Here is a 26197-nt window from a genome sequence, read left to right on the forward strand (position 1 = left end):
ATGGCCTCTATGTATTTAAGTGAAAGGAAGAGTCTCATTTCTCTCACTTTAAATCAAAAGCTAATTGTCTGAAGGAAAAGGATTTATTAATAACAATAATAATAAATAAAAAACTAGAAATGATGAAGCTTAGTGAGGAAAGCATTTTGAAAGCTGAGACAGGCCAAAAGCCAGGCCTCTTGTACCAAACAGCTGAAGTGTGAATGCAAAGGAAAAGTTTTTGAAGGAAATTAAAAGTGCTGCTCAAGTGAACATACAAATGTTAAGAAAGCAAAATAGCTTTTCTGCTAATACAGAGAATGTTTGAGTGATCTGGATAGAAGATCAAACCAGCCACAACACTCACTTAGACCAAAGCCTATTCCAGAGCAAGGCCCTAACTTGCTTCAATCCTATGGAGGCTAAAGAGAGGTGAGGAAGCTGCAGAAAAGTTGGAAGGCAGCAGAGCTTGCTTCATGAGGTTTAAGGAAAGAAGGCGTCTCTATAACATAAAGGTGAAGCAGCAAGTGCTGATGTAGAAGCTGCAGCAAGTTACTGAGAAGATCTAGCTAAGACAACTGGTGAAGGTGGCTACGCTAAACAATAGATTTTCAGGGTAGATGAAACAGCCTTCTCCTGGAAGAAGATGCCATCTAGGACTTTTCTAGTTAGAGAGGAAAAGTGGATGTCTGGTTTCAAAGCTTCAAAAGAATGACTGACTCTCTTAGAGGCTAATGGAACTGATGACTTTAAGTTGAAGCCAATGCCCATTTGCCATTCTGAAAATCCTAGGGCCCTTAAGAATTATGCTAAATCTATTGCTTCTCAGCCTTTTGGCTAAGATCAAGGGGAGAATTATGCTCAGTCTGCTCTGCCTGTGCTCTATAAATGGAACAACAAAGCCTGGATGACACATCTGTTTACAGCACAGTTTACTGAATATTTTAAGCCCACTGTTGAGAACTACTGCTCAGAAAAAAGGATTCCTTTCAAAATATTACTGCTTATTGACAATGCAACTGGTCATCTAAGAGCTCAGATGGAGATGTACAAGGAGATGAATGTTGTTTCCCTGCCTGCTAATACAACATCTATTCTGCAGTCCATGGATCAAGGAGTGATTTTAACTTTCAAGTATTATTGTTTAAGAAATACACTTTGTAAGCCTGTAGCTGCCATAAACAGTGATTCCTTGGAAGGATCTGGGCAAAATAAATTGAAAACATTCTCGAAATGATTCACTATTCTATTTGCCAATAAGAATATTTGTGATTCCTGGGAGAATGTCAAAATATCAATATTAACAGGGTTTGGAAGATGTTGATTCCAACCCTCATGGATGTCTTGAAGGGGTTCTGAACAGCAGTGGAAGAAGTAATTGCAGATAGGGTGAAAATAGCAAGAAAACTAGAATTAGAAGTGGAGCCTGAAGATGTGCCTGAATTGCTGCAATCTCATGATCAAACTTTTACAGATGAAGAACTGTTTCTTAGGAAAGAGCAAGGGACGTGGTTTCTTGAGATGGAATGTACTCCTGGTAAAGATGCTGTGAACATTGTTGAAATGTCAGCAAAGGATTTAGATTATTATATGAACCTAGTTGAAAAAGCAGCAGCAGGGTTTGAGAGAACTGACTTCAATTGTGAACAAAGTTCTACTGTGGGTTAAATGCTATCAAACAGCATCGGATGCTACAGAGAAATCTTTCATGAAAGGACAAGCCAATTAATGCAGCAAACTGCATTGTTGTCTTATTGTAGGAAATTACCACAGCCACTCCAGCCTTTAGCAAGCACAACCCTGATCAGTCAGCAGTCATCTGCATGGAGGAAAGACCTTTCACCAGCAAAAAGATTATGACTCGCTGAAGGTTCAGATGATCGTTACCTTTATTTTTCTGAGAAGGAGTCTTGCTCTGTTGCCCAGGCTGGAGTGCAGTGGCTCAATCTCAGCTTACTGCAACCTCCACCTCCCGGGTTCAAGAGATTCTTGTGCTTCAGCCTCCTGAGTAGCTGGGATTATAAGCGCATGCCACCACACCTGGCTAATTTTTGTATTTTTGGTAGAGATGTGGTTTTGCCATGTTGGCCATGCTGGTCTCAAACTCCTGAGCAGGGGTGATCCACCCACCTCGGCCTCCTGAAGTGCTGGGATTATAGGCATGAGCCACCATGCTCAGCCTGATCGTTAGCATTTTTTAGCAGTAAACAATTTTAAAATTAAGGTTTCCCCTTGAACCAGGCTGAGAAAATAAATAATTAAATTAAGGTATATACATTTTTTTGACATAATGCCATTAACACTTAATAGACTACAGAATATTATAAGCATGGCATTTATATGCACTGAGAAACCAAAAATTTGTGTGACTCAGCTTATTGTTATATTCACTTTATTGCTATGATCTGGAACCAAATCCACAGTATCTCTGAGGTATGTCTGTCTAGAAATAGGTATCAATACAGATATCTATACTCATATCTCAGCATGGCTTATAAAACCCCTGAACAAACTCCTTATATTTTATTATTTATTTATTTATTTATTTGGAGATGGAGTCTTGCTCTGTCGCCCAGGCTAGAGTGCAGTGGTGCAATCTCGGCTTACTGCAACCTCCACCTCCTGGGTTCAAGTGCTTCTCCTGCCTCAGCCTCCTGAGTAGCTGGGATTACAGGTGTGCACCACCACGCCTGGCTAATTTTTGTATTTTTAGTACAGATGGGGTTTAGGCATGTTAGTCATGCTGGTCTCGAACTCCTGACCTCGTGATCCACCCACCTTGGCCTTCCAAAGTGCTGGGATTACAGGTGTGAGCCACCGTGCCCGGCTGATTTTAGTTTTTAGACACAGGGTCTTACTGTCACCCAGGCCAGAGTGCAGTGGCACAATTATAGCTCACTACAACCTCAATCTCCTGGGCTCAGCCTCCTGTCTCAGCCTTCCGAGTAGCTGGGACTATATGCATGCACCACCATACCTGGCTAATTTTTAATTTTTTTGTAGAGACTAGGTCTCACTATGTTGCCCAGGCCACTCTTCAGATTTAAATCAAGCCTGTGTGTGAGATGGGATAGCTTGCACAGAACAGACACCTCCCACCAGCCCCTAAAAGCTCTGACCAGGGCCTTCTGTGTAATGTTTAATTAGTTACCCACCTTTGCAAAATGCAATCTGTTACAAAGTATTTGCTGCTCCTATTATCATCACTAGCATTTGTAGCAGTAATAGTGCAGCAGCATCTCCACCATCTGGGCCTGGGGATGGGTGGGGAACAGTGTTCCAGGCATGGGGCTTTGAAGAAAGACAGTCCTGGGTTGGGATCCCAGAACTGTCTTTTATGCAGGTTCAACTTAGAAACACCACTTCCTCTCTCAGTCCTAATTTCCTCATTTGTAAAATGGAGATTAGAATACCTACCAGGCAAGGTTGTGAAATGCATGCAGAGAATCTATGAAGCATCTAGCTCATGTCCAGAATACAAAACGAACAGCAGGGTCATTTAGAAAATGCACTTTCTTAGGCTGAGCTGAAAGGAGTGCTTGGGCCAAAGGCCTCCCCGACTTCTTCCCCAACCTGAAAAAGTCCAGGCTCACCTAACCGCTGCCACTCTAGGACAGGGGTAAGCGTGAACCTAAAGGGTTAAGGAGATCTGGCTTCAGAAGCAAAGTGCTGAAGGGAAGACAGGAGGTGGGAAGGGGCCCTGGGCACTATTAGCATGCAGCTGGTAAATGCTGCCCACCAATCCAGGCTCAGCTGTTCCTCCTCCCAGAGCCAAAGGAGAAGGATGAAAAAACAGTGGTCAAAGCTGTTGGTGGAGGAGCTCTCTCGGTGGGAGCTGTTCCATCTCACACACTACCCTGATTTAAATCTGAGAAGGAGCCCCTGGAGGCGGTTTTGTGAGCCCTGCAATGCTAATTAACTCCATTGTTGTATTTCAACATGAGAGTCCCCCTAGGATTGGAGCACGTCTTTCTTTTGGAAGAATTTTAAATTTTGCACCAATGTATAAAAGTCTCTGCCAAACGGTGGGCAGAGGGTCCTGAAAGTAGAATCTGCAGAATTTTCTGGGTGAAGATTTGGGTGGAAAGACTGGTCTCAGACAAGTGAGAAGTTGACAACACACCATAACCACAACTGTCTTTTGATTTTTCAGTTTATTTAAACCACTCTCTAGCTTTCTGAGTTATGTTTTAATGGTTAGAGCTTTTTAAAGGAAAAAGAGGTGGTGGGGGAACCCCAAAACCGATGAACTAAACCTTGAGAGAATGGAAGCCACGTGAAGGGGCTGGTGAGTTTATCATAAATTCCCTGCAAAAGCAATTCCAGAAAATTTAAGCTCCCTCTGCCAAATGCCTGGACTGTCGGGGAGCCAAGAGAAAAAGGAGGGACCAGATGAGACATCTCTGCAGGGGGCCCGCCCCTGCCAACCAACAGAACCAACTCCCCCAACTTGATCTGATCCCAGAGAGGATCAGGTGATTCAAAAGTCAGGAAGACAATTGTTCCAGGGCCTTCTGGATTACTCATAACTCAGGCCCTGACTCACCAAGTTGGACTCGTTCCAGGCAGAGAGGCTCAGGGTGAGTGCATGGAACTGGCTGCCTCACCAGTGGCAAACCAAGATCCCGATCTGGGTGAAAGAGACTGTGGACTCTGGATTTTTGACTGTGAGGTGAAAGATAGCTGCAGTTTATGAAGATAGTGATAACCCCCCAACACACAAGGCTGAGTTGAGAGGCAGGCTCAGGTATTCCAATAACTGACTGACATCCTAAAGGGGGCAGAGCTTTGCTGTCCCTGGCTGGGACAGTGGGGGTTTTATTGTGGGTAGAGAGTAAGAGCAGCCTGGTTATTTCAGTGTCTAAGGGTAACACTGAGAGATCCTTTAGACATGCGCAGTCCAGCTGCCATATGGTAGCTGCCAGTCACAAGTACTACTGAGCACTTGAAATGTGGCTAGGCCGAATTGGAAGGTATAAAATATTCAACAGATTTCAAAGAGTGAGTATGAAAAAATAATGTAAACTATCTCATAATTATTCATATTGAATACATGTTGAAATGATAGATTTGTAAATATACTGAATTAAATTATTAAAAATAATTGCGCATTTTGGGAAGATCCAAGATGGCTGATTAGGAGCAGCTCAGGATTGCAGCTCCCAGTGAAAGTGCAGAGGGTGAGTGGACGCCGCATTTCCAGATGGATTTTTATTGCCCACAGACCAGGAGATTCCCAGGCGGAGGAGCCCCACGGGTCACCAGCGCAACTGTTTTGGCTGGCGTGGCTGTTTTGCCGGCGCCCTGGCGCAGCAGTTCTCCATACAAAATACACTGGTCTGGGTGCCCTTTTAGCTGGCGAGTAGAGCTCTGAGAAGGCAGAGTCGCCCATTCATCTGATTAAAAAAAAGGGGACTGAAACAGGGAGCCAGGCCAGGAGACTCCTGGGCAAAAAAGTGCCACGAATCTCAGCGCCGCTGTTTCAGCTGGTACAGTGGGTCACCGCATGGGAAATCACACAGATCCTGGTGCCTTTTCAACAGGCAACTGGAACACCTGGGAGAGAGTCGACCGTTCAACTAAAAAAAAAAGGCTCCGAGGCAGGGAGCCAGGTGATCAAGCTTGGCTGGTCCCACCCCCCAACACACACAAAAAACAGCAATTGGAAACACTCTGGGTTGAGAGACTCACAGCAAGCACAGCTGAACCCGGGATGGTCCAGCTCTGTGGGAGAGGGGGTGTCCACCATTACTGATGCACTCCACCACTATGGAGGTAGTCCGCCATTGCTGAGGCAGCCTGCCATTGCTGAGGCAACCCATCATTACAGAGAGAGTCCGCCACTACAGAGGTGGGCCACCATTGCCGAGGCAGTTCTAACTACAACCGTTTAAACAGGACTGCAGGGAAGTTCACACGGCAGCTTGGCAGAGCCCATAGCAGCTCAGCAAAGCCTCTGCAGGCAGACAGTGACTGGGCTTCCTCCTTGCTGGGCAGGGCAGCCCTGAAAAAAAAGGCAGAAGCACAACAGAAACTCATAAATAAAACCCTAACTCCCTGGGACAGAACATCTGGGAAAAAAAGAAAGGGGGTTTATGAGTTCTGCTGCAGCAGACTTAAACGTACCTGCCCAGCAGCTCTGAATGAACAACAGAGCTCACAGCTCAGCACTTGAGCTCTATAAAGGACAGACTCTCTCCTCAAGCAGCTCCCTGACCCCCGTATGTCCAAAGAGTCACCTCATAAAGGAGAGCTCAGACTGACATTTGGCAGGTATCTTTCTGGGACAAAGATAGCAGAAGAAGAAACTGGTAGCAACCCTTACTGTTCTGCAGCTACTGCAGGTGATCCCCAGGCAAGCAGGGCCTGGAGTGGACCTCAGCAGTCCTATAGCGGAGGGGCCAGACTGTTAGAAGGAAAACTAAGAAACAGAAATAACTTCATCATCAACAAACTGAATGTCCACTCAGAGACCCAATCTGAAAGTCAACAACTACAAAGATGACAGGTGGATAAATCCACAAAGATGGGAAGAAACCATCACAAAAAGGATGAAAACACCCGAAACCAGAACACCTCTCCTCCTACAAGGGGTCACAACTCCTCAGCAGCAAGGGAACAAGGCTGGATGGAGAATGAGTGTGATGAAATGACAGAATCAGGCTTCAGAAGGTGGGTAATAAGAAACTTCTGTGAGCTAAAAGAACATGTTCTAACCCAATGCAAAGAAACTAAGAACCTTGAAAAAAGATTTGACGAAATGCTAATGAGAATGGACAACTTAAGAGAGGAATATAAGTGAATTGATGGGGCTTAAAAACACAACACGAGAACTTCGTGAAGCATGCACAAGTTTCAACAGCCAAATTGACCAAGCAGAAGAAAGGATATCAGAGGTTGAAGATCAACTCAATGAAACAAAAAGAGAAGGCAAGCTTAGAGAAAAAAAAGGTAAAAAGGAATGAACAAAGTCAACAAGAAATATAGGACTATGTGAAAAGACCTAATCTATGTTTGATAGGTGTACCTGAATGTGATGAAGAGAATGAATCCAAGCTGGAAAATACTCTTCAGGATACTATCCAGGAAAACTTCCCCAACCTAGCAAGGCAGGCCAATATTCAAGTCCAGGAAATACAGAGAACACCACAAAGATATTCCTTAAGAAGAGCAACCCCAAGGCACATAATCATCAGATTCACCAGGGTTGAAATGAAGGAGAAAATGCTAAGGGCAGTCAGAGAGAAAGGTCGGGTTACCCACAAAGGGAAGCCCATCAGAATCACAGCAGATCTCTCAGCAGAAACCCTACAGGCCAGAAGAGAGTGGGGGACAATATTCAACATCCTTAAAGAAAAGAACTTTCAACCCAGAATTTCATATCCAGCCAAACTAAGCTTCATAAGTGAAGGAAAAATAAAATCCTTTGCAAATAAGCAAGTACTCAGAGATTTCATCACCACCAGGCCGGCTTTACATGAGCTCCTGAAAGAGGCACTACACATAGAAAGGAACAACCACTACCGGCCACTCCAAAAACATACCAAATGGTAAAGAGCATCAACACAATGAAGAATCTGCATCAACTAACAGGCAAAACAGCCAGCTAGCATCAAAATGGCAGGATCAAATTCACACATAACAATATTAACCCTAAATGTAAATGGACTAAATGCCCCAATCAAAAGACACAGACTGGCAAATTGGATAAAAAGCCAAAACCCATCACTGTGCTGTATCCAGGAAACCCATCTCACATGCAAGGATACACAAAGGCTTAAAATAAAGGGATGGAGGAAGACTTACCAAGCAAATGGAGAGCAAAAAAAAAGCAGGAGTTGCAATTCTCGTCTCTGATAAAATAGACTTTAAAGCAACAAAGATCAAAAGAGACAAAGAAGGACATTACATAATGGTAACAGGATCAATGCAACAAGAAGAGCTAACGATCCTAAATATATATGCACCCAATACGGGAGCACCCAGATACATAAGGCAAGTTCTTAATGACTTACAAAGAGACTTAGACTCCCACACAATAATAGTGGGAGACTTTAACACCCCATTGTCAATATTAGACAGATCAACTAGAGAGAAAATTAACAGGGATGTCCAGGACTTGAACTCAGACCTGGAACAAGCAAACCTAATAGACATTTACAGAACTCTCCACCCCAAATCCACAGAATATACATTCTTCTCAGCACCACATCACACATACTTTAAAACTGACCACATAATTGGAAGTAAATCACTCCTCAGCAAATGCAAAAGAACTGAAATCATAACAGTCTCTCAGACCACAAAGCAATTAAATTAGAACTCAGAATTCAGAAACTAACTCAGAACTGCACAGCTTCATGGAAACCGAATAACTGGCTCTTGAATGTTGACTGGATAAACAATGAAATGAAGGCAGAAATAAAGATGTTCTTCAAAACCAACAAGAATGAAGACACAACATACCAGAATCTCTAGGACACACTTAAAGCAGTCTCTAGAGGAAAATATATAGCAATAAGTGCCCACCCGAGAAGAAAGGAGAGATCTAAAATTGACGCCCTATCGTCAAAATTGAAAGAGCTAGAGCAACAAGATCAAAAAAACTCAAAATCTAGCAGAAGACAAGAAATAACTAAGATCAGAGCAGAACTGAAGGAGATAGAGACACAAAAAACCCTTCAAAAAATCAGTAAATCCAGGAGCTGGTTTTTTGAAAAGATCAACAAAATAGACAGACTACTAGCCAGATAAATAAAAAAGAAAAGAGAGAATAACCAAATAGAGGCAATAAAAAAGGATAAGGGGATATCACCACAGATTCCACAGAAATTCAAACCATCATCAGAGATTATTACAAACAACTCTATGCACATAAACTAGAAAACCTGGAAGAAATGGATAAATTCCTGGACACTTGCCTCCTCCCAAGCCTAAACCAGGAAGAAGTGGAAACCCTGAATAGACCACTAACAAGGTCTGAAGTCGAGGCAGCAATTAAGAGCCTACCACCCAAATAAAGCCCAGGTCCAGATGGGTTCAGAGCCGAATTCTACCAGACATACAAAGAGGAGCTGGTACCATTCCTTCTGAAACCATTCCAAATAATCCAAAAAGAGGGAATCCTTCCCAAATCATTTTATGAGACCAACATCATCCTGATACCAAAACCCGGCAGAGACTCAACAAGAAAAGAAAACTTCAGGCCAATATCCATGATGAACATAGATACAAAAATCTTCAATAAAATACTGGCAAGCCAATTGCAACAGCACATCAAAAAGCTTATCCACCATGATCAAGTAGGATTCATCCCGGGGATGCAAGGCTGGTTCAACATACGCTAGTCTATAAATGTAATTCACCACATAAACAGAACCAAAGACAAAAACCACATGATTATCTCAATCGATGCAGAGAAGGCCCTTGACAAAATTCAACAGCGCTTTATTTTAAAAACCCTCAATAAACTAGGTATTGATGGAATGTATCTCAAAATAATAAAAGCTATTTACAACAAACCAACAGCCAATATCATACTAAATGGGCAAAAATTGGAAGCATTCCCTTTGAAATCTGGCACTAGACAAGGATGCCCTCTCTCACCACTCCTATTCAATACCGTACTAGAAGTTCTAGCCAGAGCAATCAGGCAAGAAAAAGAAATAAAGGCTATTCAAATAGGAAAGGAGGAAGTCAAATTGTCTCTATTTGCAGACGACATAATTGTATATCTAGAAGGCCCCATCGTCTCAGCCCAAAATCTCCTGAAACTGATAAGCAACTTCAGCAAAGTCTCAGGATACAAAATCAATGTGCAAAAATCACAAGCATTTCGATACACCAATAACAGACTTAAAGAGAGCCAAATCAAGAACGAACTGCCATTCACAATTGCTACAAAGAGAATAAAATACCTAGGAATACAACTAACAAGGAATGTAAAGGACCTCTTCAAGGAGAACTACAAACCACTGCTCAACAAAATAAGAGAGGACACAAATAGATGGAGAAACATTCCATGTTCATGGTTAGGAAGAATCAATATCGTGAAAATGGCCATACTGTCCAAAGTAATTTACAGATTCAATGCTATCCCCATCAAGCTACCAATGACCTTCTTCACAGAACTGGAAAAAACCACCTTAAACTTCATATGGAACCAAAAGAGAGCCCACATAGCCAAGTCAATTCTAAGCAAAAAGAACAAAGTGGGAGGCATCACACTACCAGACTTCAAACTATACTACAAGGCTACAGTAATCAAAACAGCATGGTACTGGTACCCAAACAGAGACATAGACCAATGGAACAGAACAGATGCCTCGGAGGCAATACAACATATCTACAACCATCCGATCTTTGACAAACCTGACAAAAACAAGCGATGGGGAAAGGATTCCCTGTTTAATAAATGGTGTTGGGAAAACTGGCTAGCCATGTGCAGAAAGCAGAAACTGGACCCCTTCCTGACATCTTACACTAAAATTAACTCCAGATGGATTAAAGACTTAAACATAAGACCTAACACCATAAAAACCATAGAAGAAAATCTAGGCAAAACCATTCAGGACATAGGCGTAGGCAAGGACTTCATGACCAAAACACCAAAAGCATTGGCAACAAAAACCAAAATAGACAAATGGGACCTAATCAAACTCCACAGCTTCTGCACGGCAAAAGAAACAGTCATTAGAGTGAATCAGCAACCAACAGAATGGGAAAAAATTTTTGCAGCCTACCCATCTGACAAAGGGCTGATATCCAGAATTTACAAAGAACTAAAACAGATTTACAAGAAAAAAAAACAAGCCCATTCAAAAGTGGGCGAAGGATATGAACAGACACTTTACAAAAGAAGACATACAGGAGGCCAACAAACATATGAAAAAATGCTCATCATCACTGGTCATTAGAGAAATGCAAATCAAAACCACATTGAGATACCATCTCATGCCAGTTAGAATGGCAATCATTAAAAAATCTGGAGACAACAGATGCTGGAGAGGATGTGGAGAAATAGGAACACTTTTACACTATTGGGAGTGTAAATTAGTTCAACCATTGTGGAAGACAGTGTGGCGATTCCTCAAGGACCTAGAAATAGAAATTCCATGTGACCCAGCAATCCCATTACTGGGTATATATCCAAAGGATTATAAATCGTTCTACTATAAGGACACATGCACACGAATGTTCATTGCAGCACAGTTTACAATAGCAAAGACCTGGAACTAACCCAAATGCCCATCGATGATAGACTGGACAGGGAAAATGTGGCACATATACACCATGGAATATTATGAAGCCATCAAAAACGATGAGTTCATGTCCTTTGTAGGGACATGGATGAACCTGGAAACCATTCTCAGCAAACTGACACAAGAACCCAAAATAAAACACCACATGTTCTCACTCATAGGCGGGTGTTGAACAATGAGAACACATGGACACAGGGAGAGGAGTGCTACATACTGGGGTCTGATGGGGGGAAATAGGGGAGGGACAGTGCGGGGTGGGGAGTTGGGGAGAGATATCATGGGGAGAAATGCCAGATATAGGTGAAGGGGAGGAAGGCAGCAAATCACACTGCCACATGTGTATCTATGCAACAATGTTGCATGTTCTTCACATGCACCCCAAAACCCAAATGCAATTTAAAAAAATTGCATTTTTGTTTTTTAACATGGCCACTAGGAAAGTTATCACATATGTGACTCACATTTTATGGCTCACATTTGATTTCATGGGCCTGACTGCTTTCGATCCATTTAAGTGTCATGTCTTCTAAGGCAAAGCCATTAAGAATACACGCTAAGGCCAGGCATGGTGGCTCCTGCCTGTAATCCAGCACTTTGGGAGGCCGAAGCAAGAGGATTACTTGAACTCAGGAATTTAAAAGATCAGCCTGGCAACAAAATGAGACCACATCTCTACAAAAAAAAAAAAAAAAAAAAAAATTGGCTGGGGATGGTGGTGCACACCTGCAGTCCCAGCTTCTTGGGAGGCTGAGGTGGGAGCATCACCTGAGCACAGGAGATCAAGGCTACAGTAAGCCAAGATCGCACCACTGCACTCCAGTCTGGGAGACAGAGCAAGACTCACAAAGCGAAGCAAAGCAAAACAAAAACAAAAACACAGCCTCTAGATCCTGACCATTTAGGTTGAAATTCTGGATCTACCATCAATGGGTTGTAAGATTTGGTCAAGTATCCATGTCTTACTTGCCCCAGGTCTAAAATGGGGTTAATACTGGTACGTAAGCAGGTGAAGTTTAAGTGAGAAGTTACTGCCAAGAGCACTAGACAGTCTTCGGCTTGTAGCAAGCATTTAATAGATAGTTGCCTTCATTACTATCTAGTCTTAAAAGTTTCTCATAAGATGGGTTGGAATGGGAGGTATGGAGGCATGAGATTGTAGCTCTCGGAATCCACTGGTCCCACCATATTAAGTTGTGAAAAGAAGCTCCTTCTTCACATGGATTTCATTTGTGAATTTGGAGACTGAAGGTCAGAGAGGCTCTCTGGCTTTCTTAGTAAGGCAGAGCAAGTCAGCCAGCTCAGAATGGGACACTTGGGGTTCTGCCCTGAAACTGGAGGGTGCAGGGAGAAGATATCTCACTTGGTGTTAGAAGACCTCCGCCTAAATCCTGCTGTTTGACTCTCCTGAGATTCCTTATTTGTACATAAGACTCCCTGAGGCGGCTTCCAGGTCTGTATATAATTTTGAGAAGCCACAAGGTTTTCATGAGCACCTACTATGTGTCTGGCACTATAGGAACATTAGGATACCGTGCGGAGCTTCCAGTCCAAGAGGGAAAAGATGAAGTAATTATTTATAAATGTTCATGTTTTTTAAAGTATACAAAGGATAGAAAAGAAAAATATAGGAAGCTGGGTAGGGTCATACCAGGGGATCTTAACTAAATTATGGGAATCAATCAGGGCTTTTCTAGGGTATGATCATTAACCTGAGACACCAGGTAAATAAAGAAGGGGAAAGTATTACAGGCAAAGGGAGTAGAAGGAACAAAGCCCCAAAGGCTCCAGGGGTCGACAGAATGTGCAGGCAGCCAGGTACCTGAAGGGAAGAGGCGTGTGATAGTGAGTTCTGTGTTTCACTTTGGCTAGGCCATGTGCCCAGCTGTTTGGTCAGACACTAGTCTGGATGTTGCTATGAAGGTATTTTGTTCACGTGATTAACATTAAAATCAGTGGAATTTGAGTAAAGCCAGTTCCTCTCCATAACGTGGGTGAGCCTCATTAAATCAACTGAAAGCCTTAAGAAAAGAAAAAATGAGGTTTCCCCAAAAGGGAATTCTGCCTCAAAACTGTAACATAGAAATCCTGCCTGAGTTTCCAGTCTGCCTGCCCTGTGGGTTTCAGACTCAGGACTGCAACATCGACACTCACCTAAATTGTTCCTCTATAGATGTTGGATTTGGATTTGCCAGTCCCACAATCACATAAGCCAATTCCTTAATATCTCTCTCTCTCTCTCTCTCTCTCTCTCTCTCTATATATATATATATATACACACATACACACACACACACACACACACATATATGTATATATACACACATATCTACATAGGTATAGATACATTTAGATATACAGAAATAGAGATATAGAGATAACTGAGGCCAGGAGTTCGAGACCAACCTGGGCAACATGGTAAGACTCCATTTTGCCACAAAATTTAAAACTTAGCTGGATGTACTGGTACAGGCCTGTAGTCCCGGTACTTGGGGGGCTGAGGTGGGGAATTGCTTGAGCTTGGAAAGTCTTGAACTCCTGGGCTCAAGCCATCCACCTGCCTCAGTCCCTCAAAGAGCTGGGGTAACCGGCATGAGCCACCACACCTGGCCTCCCTCCTTGTCCTTCTAAACCCAGCTCAAACGCCAGTCCTCTGTGGTGCCTTTGTCATTCCTGCTGAGATCATCGAGCATTTGAACCAATTCTCTCAGAGCAGTGGTTTCTAATCACAGTTCAGCAGCAGCAGCAGCAGCACCTAGGAACTTGCTGGAAACACAAACTCTCAGACCCTACTCAAGACTTTCTGAATCAGTCGCTCTGGGTTGGGGCTCATTCATTTAAGTTTTATATTTATTTTTTTGAGACGGAGTTTCACTCTTGTCGCCCTGGCTGGAGTGCAGTGATGCCATATCAGCTCACTGCAGCCTCCCTGGTTCTAGTGATTATCCTGCCTCAGCCTCCTAAGTAGCTGGGATTACAGGTGCCCTCCTGGCTAATTTTTGTATTTTTAATGCAGACAGGGTTTCACCATGTTGGCCAGACTGGTCTCAAATTCCTGACCTCAGGTGATCCTCCCACCTCGGCGTCCCAAAGTGCTGGGATTATAGGCGTGAGACACTGTGCCCAGCCTAGTCTAGCTCTGTTTCTTAGGCTGGAGTGCAGAGATGTGATCATGGCTCACTGCAGTCTCCACTTCCTGGGCCCAAGCAATCTTCCCATTTCAGCCTCCCAGGAAGCTGGGACTACAGGCGTGCACCACCATGCCCTGCTAATTTTTGTATTTTTTGTAGAGATGGGGTTTTGCCGTGTTGCCCAGGCTGTTCTCGAACTGGGCTCAAGTGACGCTTCTGCCTTGGCCTCCCAAAGTGCTGGTATTAGAGGAGTTAAACCACCACGCCCAGGCCACTTGGGTTTTAATAAGCCCTCCAGGTGATTCTGATGTACCTGAAGTCTAAAAACTCTTTTAAAGCATTCATCACGGTGTTTTGGGGCTCTGTGTCTGTTTTCAGCCTAAGAATCAAATATTTTTGAGGACAAGAAGTGTATCTTATTTTATCTTTTTAATTAAAGTGCCCGGCACAGTACCCAATACTTGGTTGACCTCCAGTCAAGGTTCATGGTTGAAACAAAGCCATCTGCAGTTGAAAGGTGTATTAGTCAGGGTTCTCTAGAGGGACGGGACTAATAGATGTATATATGAAAGGGAGTTTATTAAGGAGAACTGACTCACACAATCACCAGGTGAAGTCCCACGACGAGCTGTCTGCAAGTTGAGGAGCAAGGAAGCCAGTAATGGCTCGGTCTGAGTCCCAAAACCTCAAAAGCAGAGAAGCTGACCGGGCTCTCGGGCCTTTAGTGGGGTCAGTCCACCGGTGTAAATCCAAGAGTCCAAAAGCTGAAGGACTTGGAATCTGATGTTCCAGGGTGGAAGCATCCAGCACGGGAGAAAGACGAAGGCCGGAAAACTCAGCCGGTCAGCTCCTTCCCTTCCTCTGCTGGCTTTTTCTAGCCAAGCTGGCAGCCGATTGGATGATGCCCGCCCACACTGTGGGTGGGTCTTCCTGAGGGCGGGTCTTCTTCCAGTCCACGGGCTCAAAAGTTAATGTCGTCTGGCAACACCTAGAAACCCCAGATACACCCAGAAACAATACTTTTCATCCTTCAATCCAATGAAGTTGACACTTAATATTAACCATCACAGATGCCATGATAAGTCCCTTTTCATTTTCCTGTCATTGAATACTTACTCTTGAGATCAAATCTAGTTCTCAGAGATGATGCAATGAAACACAGAAGAAATAAAACAGAAAACGTCATCAACTCTCAGGTAGTAGGGAGGGGTGGGAAAAGGAGAGTCACAGAAAGCTCCTAATCATAGTTTTTTATTTATTTTACTGTATTTATTTATTTTGAGATAGAGTTTCACTCTGTCATCCATGCTGGATGCAGTGGTGCGATCTTGGCTCACTGCAACCTCCGCCTTCCAGGTTCAAGCGAGTCTCCTGCCTCAGCCTCCTGAGGAGCTGGGACTATAGGCATGCAGCCACCATGCCTAGCTAATTTTTGTATTTTTAGTAGAGATGGGGTTTCATCATGTTGGTCAAGCTGGTCTTGAACTACTGACGTCAAGTGATCTGCCCACTTTGGCTTCTCAAGAGCTGCGATTAGAGGCATGAGCCAACGTGCCTGGCCCTAATTATAGTTTTTAAAAGTTATTAAAATGTAGCACCAAAATAATCTAAATACAGTATATGTTCATTTCCAGGGCTGCTATATGAAAGCACCACAAGCTGGGTGGCCTGAAACAACATGACCTTATTCTGTCACAGTCTGGAGGCTGGAAGCACAAAATCAATGTCGGCAGGGCCATGCTGTCTCAGAGGCAGCTCTTGGGCAGAACCTGTTTCGTCTTTCTTTCAGTTTCTAGAATTGCTGGCAATCCTTGGTGTTCCATGACTTGCATCCATGTCACTCCAATCTCTGCCTCTGTTGTCATATGGTGTTCTCTCTGGGTGCCTGTCTGTGTCTCCTCCTTTGCTTATCAGGTAACCAGACATACTGGGTTTAGAGTCCACCATACTCAGCATCTTAACTTGGTTACACCTGTAATGACTCTATTTTCAAATAAGATCACATTCATAGATGCTAGCTTAGGAGTTGAACATATCTTTTTGGGAGGAACAAAATTTATCACACAACATGTATATAAATTTTTTTTTTTTTGGGACAGAGTCTTACTCTGTCGCTGGGTGCCAGGCTAGAGTGCAGTGGCATGATCTCGGCTCATTGCAACCTCTGCCTCCCAGGTTCAAGCAATTCTCCTGCCTCAGCCTCCCAAGTAGCTGGGACTACAGGCACGCACCACCATGCCCAGCTAATTTTTGTATTTTAGTAGAGACAGGGTTTCACCATATTGGCCAGGACGGTCTCCATCTCTTGACCTTGTGATCCGCCCACCTCGGCCTCCCAAAGTGCTGTGATTACAGGCATGAGCCACTGCGCCCGGCCATATATAAAATTTTTAGGTAAAATTACATCTGATGTTTAGGGACACATATTACCATTCTCCAGAAGTCATTCAGAATGCTAAAAACAATAAAAATATAATCATTTAGGGACTTAAAACATTGATGATATCTGAAAGATCTACTTCTGATAAAATTACCACTATTAATGTCTGCTTTAGCTGAAACTTAATGAATACTGAGACAACGCCTTCATGACTTTAGTCAGTCACTGAGCAAATTGTCCTCACTTCTCAATTGTCAGCATTAGAAGCGATTCAATGCAGCACCAGGTCTGGGTTTGGCTAATTGGCCAGAGACTCCTCCTCTGTGAGCCCCTAGGCCTCGGTTTGAAATGACTCAACAGTTGAAAGATATCTCGAAGTTTCCGATATGGTTTGGATTTGTGTCCTTGCCCAAATCTTCTGTCGAACTGTAATCCCCAATATTGGAAGTGGGGCCTGGTGGGAGGTGACTGGATCTTGGGAGTGGATCCATCATGAATGGCTTAGAACCATCCCTTTGGTGCTGTTCTCATGATAGAGTTCTCACGAGATCTGGCTGTTGAAAAGTGTGTGGCACCTCCCCCTCCCTTCCTCCTGTGCTGAACACAGGAAGTGCCTCACTTCCCCCTTGCTTTCCGCCATGACTGGAAGTTTCCTGAGGTTTCCCCAGAAGCTGAGCAGATGCCGGCATCATGCTTTCTGTATAGCCCGTGGAACTGTGAGCCAGTTACAACTCTTACCCAGTCTTAGGTGTGAGAACAGTTTAATATAGTTTCCTTCCCTTTTGAGAGCAAGGAAGTTTTACCCATTTCCTCCTGGTTAGTACACACACTGCACTCCCAGGGATCCCTCATGGCCTCAAAGAGAGTCAGCTGACAACGAGATTGTCAATATATTTTTTAATTTTTACTTTTACTACTCTTAAATAATTTTACCAAGGAGTAAACTAAACAGTTTTCCTTTTCCATGTCACAAACCAAGTTTGTTTGTTTTTGGTTGACACTCATTAAGGTAAATATTTTCTATATTATCTCACTTAATCCTCACAACAACTATGAAGTGGGTATCAGTATTAGCTCCAATTTATGGATAGGAAACTAAGACATTGAGAAACAATTTGCCAAAGATCACTCAGCTAGTGAGTGGTAGAGCCAGGATTTGAACACAGGCCCACAGGATTCTTGATTCTTGACCTAATCATTTGACTTTTCTACCCTTTTTTCTATTTCCAAGGATAACAAAATAGTATGGTCTTATCTGTAAATAAACAACTCACATTGATTTTAAAGATTCCTAGGATTCATAAAACCAAATGCTATATATCAACCAGCTCACAATCTGTGTATTATATAACAGAGTTTTATACTGGTTATCTCTAAGTTTGATATATTAATTATTGATTACTGGCAAAATCATGCATAAAGGGTATGGACACTAAAAAAAAATATGTATTTGAGGCCAGGTGTGGAGGCTTCTGAGTGTAATCCCAACTCTTTGGGAGGCCAAGGTGGGCAGATAACCTGAGGTCAGGAGTTTGAGACCAGCCTAGGCAACATGGTAAGTCCCCATCTCTACTAAAAATACGAAAATTAGTCAGGTATGGTGACATGTGCCTGTAGTTTCAGCTACTTGGGAGGCTGAGGCAGGAGAATTGCTTGAACTCGGGAGGCACAGGTTGCAGTGAGCCGAGATAGTGCCACTGAACTCTAGCCTGAGCGACAGAGTGAGACTCCTTCTCAAAACAAGCAAACAAAAAAACCATGTATTTGGTCTCTACCTCTGGCTCCTGGCACAGAGCTCCTAAATCGCTTGAAATTTCCCAGGTGATAGGAGTATCTTTTGTTCTAATGAGGTGACTCTCGATGCACTCCTGGATGGGGGCTGGTCATGGGCAAGACCAGGCCACGATTATAAGCTTCAAACTTTCAGCACCTCACTCTCCAGGGGAAGGGGAGCAGGGATGGGGATTGTGTCAATAATTGATCATGCCTACATGATGAAGCCTCCATACAAATCCCTAAAAGACAGGGTTCAGAGAGCTTCTGTATTGATGAACACATTCATGTGCCAGAAGGGTGGTGCCACACCCCAATTCCACAGAGACAGAAGCTCCTGCTTGGAACCCTTCCAGAATTCACACTATTTATCTCGTCACCTGGATGCTCATTTGTATCATTTGTAATATCCTGTATAATAATCCAGTAAACACGTTCTCCTGAGATCTGCAAGCTGTTTTAGCAAATGATCGAATCTTAGGGGTTGTAGGAACCTCCGATTTACAGCTGGATGTTGACAACCTGGACTTGCAATTGGCATCTGAAGTGAGGGCAGTCTGTGGGATTGAGCCCTTAATTTGTGGGATCTAATGCTAGCTCCAGATGGACAGTGTCAGAAGTGAAGTGTTCTAGAAGTCTTGAGTGTTGTGAGTGTACATATAGAACCCTGTATAAGGGTTATCTGAAAAGCTCCAAGTCTTAGAACTCTTACCAGAATCAGAACTGCCTTTGAAAGCCATGACAGCCATCTGTAGAAAATAAAGTGTTCCAGGATCTAAATGAGGGGTGAGGGGCTCCCTATAAACACCAAAAAGTTCCCAGTCTGGAGGAGCAGTTACATTTCACAGCTGCAGTTGAGCTCCCAGCCAAGTGGCACAGGTCTCCATGGCCTTCGTGAGTCCAATCATGTTTTCACAGGGCTCTGGATGGAAATTACCTCCAAAACCTAAGCTGTGTACTTTTCCTTGCCAATTACATTAAAAATCAAACGAAAGACTAATCAACTTCTTCCCTCAACAAAACGCATTTAATATCTCATTAGCTTTGGAAAGTTTCACAGCAAATTGGCATAAATGGACACTCTGGAAAGAGCATATTGTCTTTCTGTCTAAATAGCTACTGACACTCTTTTTCTTTTTTTTTTTTTTTGACGGTGCACCCTGCATAGCAGCTTTATAAAAAGAGGGCACATAGCAATCTTCACTTGCTTTTCTGCATCTCACGGCAGAGATAGACAAATAGGCCTGTCAGACCACTGCATTTCCTTCCACTGCTCTCCTGTCTTCAGATAATACTGTGGAAATGAACTTGAAATATTATGAAGACCCTTTTGCTCCTTTAATTTCAGGTAAAGGAGTTATGGCTCTTATTCATTCCAGACCCACGGCACCACTCCACAGTTGTTCAGTGAACAGTAATTGCTTAGTAATAACTCTTGTATACACAGCCATCACAAAATAAAATTTAGAGTGAGGAGATCTCAATTTCAGAGATTCCTTCAAACCTAGGAGCCTCCATCCAGCAGTACACCTCAAAAAAATGTATTAAAAGTCAGACTCGGCCAGGCACGGTGGCTCACGCCTGTAATCCCAGCACTTTGGGAGCCCCAGGTGGGTGGATCACTTGAGGTCAGAAGTTCAAGACCAACCTGGCCAACATGGTGAAACCCTATCTCTACTAAAAATACAAAAATTAGCCAGGTGTGGTGGTGGGCACCTATAATCCCAGCTACTCAGGAAGCTGTGGCAGGAGAATCACTTGAATTAGGGAGGCGGAGGCTGCAGTGAGCCAGGACTATGCCACTGCACTCCAGCCTGGGCAACTGAGCGAGACTGTCTCAAAAAAAAAAGAAAAAGTCAAACTCTTCTCCAAAGAATAGCAAAATGAAAAGTAAGGCATTCCAAGTTAGAACTGTACTAGAGAAAAACCTGCTGGGGTGTCAGTGGATACGGTTTTTACTCTCCTGTTAGTCAATACAGAAGAATCATAAGATATTTTTGAGAACAATTGGGAGAAATCACATCACCAAGTAAGATGGTGTCCACACCATCTTTATTCAATTTCATAAGTATCTCTCAGGGTTTAACATGTGTAGATTGTAATGCCTGTTCTAAAATTCTTAAGGGAAAGACACACTAATGTTCTCAGTCACCATTTCAGCAAACTGTAACTCTTAGAATGCAGCAGTAGTGGTGGATGGGAAAGCAGCTATAATGAATTTCTGGGTGAAGCATGTTGCTAACAGTTGTAAAACGGGTGGAAGATGCCATTTTTTATGATACCCAATGTCTATAAAGTTTAAAGTTCACAAGGTAAATTTCTACTTAAATTTATAGGCAGGAAAAATTTTGTCTCCCAAAATAATCTTGTATGCTTCCTTTTCAATGATAAAAGAAACTATACTTGCAACATAAATTTAAATTTAATATAGAAGTACAATGATAAGCTACTCCTAGTATCTGGCAATATCCATTTTCTGTTCATTTTACTTAATTTGTTTTCTGATTGTTTTTATATCCTATTTCCATGTAGTTTAATATTATAAGCCATTTCACTTTGAGGGGCACAGAGTCCCACATTTGAAAAATAACTAATTGAGCCAGGCACTGTGGCTCACGCCTGTAATCCCAGCTCTTAGGGAGGCAGAGACAGGAGGATAGCTTGAGCCCAGGAATTCGAGACCTGTCTGGGCAATATAGCAAGACGCCGTTCTACACAAAAAAGGAAAAAACAAAAGGACAAAAAAAAAAAAAAAAACCTGAAACAATGACTTACCACTACACATCTATTAGAATGGCAAAAACAAAACAAAAAAACAAACAAATAAAACTGACAATACCAATTGCTGGCAAGGATATAGAGCAACAGGAACTTTCATCCATGACTAGTGGAAATGCAACATAGTACACCCACTTTCAAGGATAGTTTAGCAGTTTCTTACAAAGCTAAACAGAGGCTTATCATACAACACAGCAGTTGTGCTTCTAGGTATTTACCTGATTGGAAAACTGATGCCCACACAAAAACTTGCATATGAATGTTTATAGATGCTCTATTCATACCCTCCAAGCATTGGAAGCAACCAATATCCTTCAATAGGTGAAGAATAAACAAGTGTGGTATATCCATGCAATGGAATATTATACGGTAACGAAGAAATGAGGTATGAAGCCACAAAAAGTCATGGATGAATCTGAAATTCATATTACTAAATGAAAGAAGCCAGTCTGAAAAGGCTTCATTGTGTATCATTCCAATGATATTACAAAACTATAGAGACCGTACAAAATCAGTGGTTGCCAGTGGGCAGGGGATGTGAGAAGGTCTGACTGAGTGAAGCACAGGGGATTTTTAGGGCAGTGAAACTACTCTGTATGATACTATAGTGGTTGATATGTGACACTATGCATTTGTCAAAATCCAAAAGACTTTACAACACAAAGAATGAAGCTCGGCCAGGTGCTATAGCTCATGCCTGTGATCCCAGCCCTTTGGGAGGCCAAGGTGGGAAGATTGCTTGAGCCCAGGAGTTTTGAGGCTGAAGTAAGCTATGATCACACCACTGCACCCAGCCTGGGCAACAGAATGAGACCCTGTTTCTAAAAAAGAAAGAAAGAAAAAGAATGAAACTTAATGTATGCTGTAGACTCAAAAATATAATTTAGGAGGTTGGGAAATACAAGAATGGAAGGTAGAATATGACAAATCAAACTAAGTATATTACAAATACATGAAAAACCTCACTGACAGCATTGGAGTGGAAAGTACTGACCCAAGTAGCTTTGCTTCTGTTGTTGTTGTTTTGTTTTTGTTTTTGTTTTGAGAGAATCTTGCTTTGTCACCCAGGCTAAAGTGCAGTGACACGATCTCAGCTCACTGCAGCCTCCACTTCCTGCATTCAAGGAATTCTGCCTCAGAATCCCAAGTTGCTGGGATTACAGGCACCTGCCCCAACACCTGGCTAATTTTTGTATTTTTAGTAGAGACGGGGTTTTGCCATGTTGTCCAGGCTGGTCTCGAACTCCTGACCTCAAGTGATCTGTCTGCCTCAGCCTCCCAAAGTACTAGAATTACCAGTGTGAGCCACCACACCCAGCCCCAAGTAGCTTTGGAAATGAGTGGAATCTACAAGGCTAAAGGCAAAGGCAACTACATAGCACTGTGCTCTAGTTAATAAAGTTGTTGCTATAGGGGCATGGATGAACAATTCTGATACTGTAATCCATATATACTGGAATGGAACAGTTAAATAAATGGATGGTAGAAACCAGGTTTCTCAGTGTTGAAGGTTAGAATAATCTGCATGGTAATGGATTAGAACTGGAGTCATCAGTATGAATTCACATGTAGCGTAATATAGACACAGATAGTTACATAAAGAAATATCTAGAGATATACATAAGATACACACATTTTCTTGCTCTGTCAGAGAGGGCTATGATATTACAGTTCCAACAAGCACACTAGTAGCCAGATCTTGGTTTCTAATACCATTCCCCAATTAAAAACCAACCAACCAACCAACCAGGGATCCTTAGAGAAATGGCTGATTCTAGGACTGGGGCATGAAATATATGTGAGATAAATGTAGAGCATCTTGTTTTGCCAGGACATAAGGAAGTGCTGAAACAGAAACAGCTACACAAAGAAGGGGCATGTCGAAGGGACACAGGACTCAAATGAAATGGCTCCCAGTGGCCAACGCTGGAATAATTGAAGCAATAAGATAAAGTAATAATGGATTATAACCCAAAATACAAAACAAATACCTATAAATCTATACTAGTATAAATGAATGACTGAACAAATAAAGAAATAAAGGACAACAGACTAATCTCCGGTGTGGAAGAATTCCAAATATTTTAAGCAAATACTCTGCCTTCTAGGTACTGCGCTTACATCCCTATCACTGAGTGTGAGCCGCACAAAGTGACTACCTTCAAAAAGCACAGCTTGGAAACGGAGAAAAAAGTAACTCCACAGTGGAGAAACCCAACAAACATTACCTCCAGCCAGGTATCACAATGACAAGTGCTAAGTCATGTTGACAGTAAGTACCCTTGCTATGATGTGATAAAAATGGCACTTTTGCCTCTGTGGTCTTCATCTCAAAGCCACATAAGCCCAGGCTAGTCATGAGAAAAACATCACACAAATCCTAATTGAGGCACGCTCTCCAGAACACCTGACCAATATTCTTCAAAATTGTCAACATTATCAAAAACAAGGAAAGCCTGGAAAACTCTCACAGCCACGAGGATCATAAAGAGACAAACCCATTAAATGGTAATGGGTAATGTAATGAGATCCTGGGACAGAAAAAAGGCATTAGGTAAAAATGAAAGAGATCAGAAATAAAGTATGAACTTTACTTAATAATAAAAATGTATCCATATTGATTCATTAATAGTGACAAAGGCACCTTTCTTATGTAAGACGTTAAGAGAGAAGACTGGTGCCGGGTGTATGGGAACTCTGTTTAGTGTCACAAAACTTTTGTAAATCTAAAACTGCTTTAAAATAGAAAGTTCACTTGGTTCAATGACTCACACCTGTAATCCCAACAGTTTGGGAGGCCGAGGTGGAAGGGTGGCTTGAGTCCAGGAATTTGACACCAGCTTGAGCAACACAGCGAGATCCCTATCTTGACAAAAAGTAAAAAAAAAAAAAAAAAAAAAAAAAAAAAAAATTAGCTACTCTGGAATCTGAGGTGGGAGGATTGCTTAAGCCCAGGAGGCCAAGGCTGCAGTGAGCCATAACTGCACCACTGCACTGCAGCCTGGGTGACAGAGTGAGACCCTCTGAGAGAGAGAGAGAAATAAAAAAGAAAAAGAAAGCCAGAAAAGAAAAGAAAAAAAGAAGAAAAAAGAAAAGAAAAGGTCAGGCATGGCAGCTCATACCTGTAATTCCAGCACTTTGGGAGGCCGAGACCCATGGATGACTTTGAGCCAGGAGGTTAAGCCAGCCAATGGGAAAACCCCATCTCTATCAAAAATACAAAAAGAGCTGGGAGTGGTGTTGCAGCCTGTAGTCCCAGCTACTCTGGAGGCTGAGGCAGGAGAATGGCTTCAGCCTGGGAAGTGGAGGCTGTAGTGAGCCCTGATTGTGCCACTGCACTCCAGCAGGGGTGACAGAGTGAGGCCTTGTTTCGAAAGCTAACAAACAAAAAGATATTCTTTCTAAAAGAAGAAAGGAAAGAAAGAGAGAAAGAACAAAGGAAGGAGAAAGAAAAAGGAGAAAGGAGAAAAAAGGAAGGAAAGAATGAAGGAGGGAAAGAAAGAAATGAGAAAGGATGAAGGAAGGAAGGAAAGAAGGAAGGAAAGAAAGAAATGGAGAAAGGAAGTAAGTAAAGAGAAAGGAGGATAGAAGGAAGGAAAGAAGAAAGAGAGAGAGGGGAGAGGGGAGGAGAGGGGAGCGGGGAGAGGAGAGGGGAGAGGGGAGAGGAGAGAGGGGAGAGGAGAGGGAGAGGGAGAGTTTACTTAGGAAATCACACCTGCACCTGCATCCTCAGACTAGTGCTCACAGGCGCCCTCCCGAGCTTCAGGCGCGTGCGGATGGCCGGGAACCCCAGCGGCTCTCTGGGGCAGAGTTCGCCACCCTTGCTCCGGCACAGCCTCGAGGTGCGGTTCCGACCCGGCCGGTGTCAAACGTGACTGTCACTAACTTCCACTCCCAAAGACAAGGCTACACAGCAGGGAATTGCCATAATTCAGCCTGAGGGAGTGGAGGAGACTTGGAGGAAGGAGTCTCGTCCCGATGCTGCAGGTGCGGTGCCCGCTCTCGGCTCTCCTGCCGTCTTGCGGGACCGGCGCGGCCTCCCCGGGGAGCGCTGCGAGCTCGGACCTGCGCCGGGAGAGGTCTCCCGTCCGTAGGACACGCTGCCTCCAGGCTTCGGCTTCCGCATGAGAAGCCAGACCCGCCACGCGGCAAGTGCACTCAGTAACTTCGCTGAGGAAAAGTCCACGCTGGCTAAAGGAAAGAAACTCATCTGCGGGCCGAGATCGCTGAGGAGGAGGAGCTGTCAGGGCTCCCGGGGCCAAGGCTATTCATTTAACACCCAGGAAGAGGGGGCGAGCTGCGCTGTCCGCTTTGTGAACACATTAGCCACGCGGGACGTGTGGCTCTTTAAACTGGAATTAATCAAAATTAAATATAATTTAAGATGGACTTCCTCAGTCTCACTGGGCCCATTTTAAGAGCTCAGCAGCCCTTGCCATCATTGTGGAAAATTCCACTGGGCGGCACCGCTAAGGACAAGGAGATCCTGGGACAACTGGCGACATTTGAATGCAAAGCCTGTATAGGGGGGTTTGTATGTTGAAACTATTGTATCCATGTTGCTTCCCCTTTTCTTTTCTCTTTCTTTCTTTTTCTTTTTCTTTCTTTTTTTTTTTTTTTGAGACAGGGCTCTTGCTCTGTTGCCCAGGCTGGAGTGCACTGGTGACACTCACTGCAGCCTTGACCTCCTGGCTGCAAGTGATCCTCCCACCTCAGCCTCCCAAGCAGCTGGGACCACAGGCATACTCCATCATGCCCGGATAATGTTTTCATTTTTTCTGTAGAGATGGCTCTTGCTATTTTGCCCAAGCTAGTCCTGAACTCCTGGGCTCAAGCGATCCTCCAGCCTCAGCCTCCCAAAGTGCTGCATTACAGGCACGAGCCAATGCCCAGCCATG

At 43.3% G+C, this 26197-nt stretch overlaps 1 pseudogene; it reads left to right on the top strand.

Moving 5' to 3' along the window:
* LOC135275911 (tigger transposable element-derived protein 1-like) lies at window positions 1-25239 on the top strand (annotated as a pseudogene).
* The last annotated feature ends 958 nt before the right edge of the window (window positions 25240-26197 follow it).

This window comes from Aotus nancymaae, unplaced genomic scaffold, assembly GCF_030222135.1.
Source record: "Aotus nancymaae isolate 86718 unplaced genomic scaffold, 86718_ANA_hifiasm-v0.15.2.pri h1tg000019l, whole genome shotgun sequence".
Taxonomy (NCBI): Eukaryota; Metazoa; Chordata; class Mammalia; order Primates; family Aotidae; genus Aotus; species Aotus nancymaae.